The sequence below is a fragment of the Meleagris gallopavo genome, chromosome Z, assembly GCF_000146605.3.
Source record: "Meleagris gallopavo isolate NT-WF06-2002-E0010 breed Aviagen turkey brand Nicholas breeding stock chromosome Z, Turkey_5.1, whole genome shotgun sequence".
In the NCBI taxonomy this organism is placed as follows: Eukaryota; Metazoa; Chordata; class Aves; order Galliformes; family Phasianidae; genus Meleagris; species Meleagris gallopavo.
In genome coordinates this window covers 41,528,114-41,530,018 of record NC_015041.2, presented here as the reverse complement: position 1 = coordinate 41,530,018, position 1,905 = coordinate 41,528,114, and the positions used below count along the sequence as shown (strand labels likewise).

Below are 1,905 nucleotides of genomic sequence, written 5' to 3'. Positions count from 1 at the left end.
AGAACACACATTTTTATTTAAGTGTGATAACATGGTTAAAACAACGTGTACATTCATGAAAATAATACCCACAGAAGGACTTTATACCTACTTTTATGCTGCATATATCTTTAATTTTATAAAAAAGGAAAGCAGGAGTTCAAGAAAGTTAATCAAAGCAAATTAAGTTATATCTAAACTTCAGTAATATTCTATTGTTAGCCAGCAAGACTGTTGAAGGGCAAACATCTCAAAAGATGGGTTATACTTAGAGTTGATTACAGCATTAATCTCTGTTCACCCTTAGCACTATTTCCATAAAAGTTACCTCTGAGGAATTATTGAAGAGAATAGATGAAAAAATCTGGGCCAGTAATCCTTGTCAGGGTCCCTTTAAATAATTAACAGAAGTTTCTTAGTTCAGGCAGCCCATTTTCAATAAATTACTATGCCTTCAACAGATATGCTTTGAAACAATGTCACCAGAATCACAGTGACCCACATAGAAGCCTTCTTAAGCACAATACGATCTGATAGCTTGGCATTAATTATAACATAGATGACTGACTCTATCATTCTTACATTTACTTCTGTGTTTCATGTTTTTATTCAACCAATTTAGCTATACATACAACCATGAACTATTACTGTTCAAAAGAGAAAACTGTTTGGACAGCTTAAATACGCCTAGCTATAATCACCCCTATTGTAAAAGAACAAAGCTTTGACTTTCTTTTGGGATAGGCATTGCCATGCTGAATTTGCTTACATTTCCTAACTCGTTGAGGAACGCAAACCAGTTCCACAGAAAACAGAAATCACTCTTTCACTCTTGGCAATCATTGCTCAAGGACTGGCAAAATAATAGCAATTAAAAAAAAAAAAAGCTATTTCATTATATACAGGAAGTATGTTAGGCTTTAGTACTGATCAGCTGTTGTTAATCATGTCATTTATCATACCTATGATAGATCCAGATTTGCTGTTTTGGAATCTGTGGATGATCATGCTATGGATGATGAAATACACCTGCCTTAGATAATAACTTTTGTTGGAAGACAGACTTTTTATCATAGCTTTATAGCTCACACATTTCACAGCTAAATCAACTGTCCTTGAAGCTAAGATTCTTCTTCATATCTGACTTATATATGGAAATAAGAAAGGGAGCATTTGGAAAACACTAAGTTGAATAGCAATACTAAGGCAGGCAATAAATACAGCATCATCACAGTGTGATGTATCACACACCAGCACTGTGTCCTTGCAGCTCAGAAAGCAAATGGTATCCTGAGCTCCATCAGAAGAGGGGTGGCCAGCAGGGACAGGAAGATGATTGTCCCTCTCTACTCTGCCCTTGTGAGGCCCCATCTGGCCTCTGGAGTACTGTGTCCAGGTCTGGAGCCCCCAGTACAAGAAATACAAGGGCTATTGGGGAGGGTGCAGAGGAGAGCCATGAAGATGATCAGGGGCCTGGAGCAACTCCCCTACAGAGACAGGGTGAGGGAGCTGGGCTTGTTCAGCGTGGAGAAAAGAAAGCTGAGGGGTGACCTCATTGCAGCCTTCCAGTACCTGAAGGGAGGGGATCAACTCCTTTAAAGGGTAGATAACAGCAGGACAGGTGGAAATGGTTTTAGATTGAAGGAGGAAGATTTAAGTTGGATGTCGGGGGGAGTTCTTTACAGTGAAAGCAGTAAGGTGCTGGAACAGGCTGCCCACAGAGGCTGTGGATGTCCCATCTCTAGCGGTGTTCAAGGCCAGGTTGGGGCCCTGGGCACCCTGGTCTAGTACCAAATGTAGAGGCTGGCAGCCCTGCCGCAAGACAGTTGGATCATTGAGGTCCCTTCCAACCCAAGCCGTTCATAAGTCATCTGCAAAACACCACTTAGAAGTAATTTAATTATTTTATTCTTTCAAGAACTTTTT

At 40.2% G+C, this 1,905-nt stretch overlaps 1 protein-coding gene across 1 annotated transcript in view; it reads right to left on the bottom strand.

Moving 5' to 3' along the window:
- EPB41L4A (erythrocyte membrane protein band 4.1 like 4A) overlaps positions 1-1,905 on the bottom strand; it is a 182,298-nt gene that overhangs the window by 149,969 nt on the left and 30,424 nt on the right. The window lies entirely within an intron of this gene.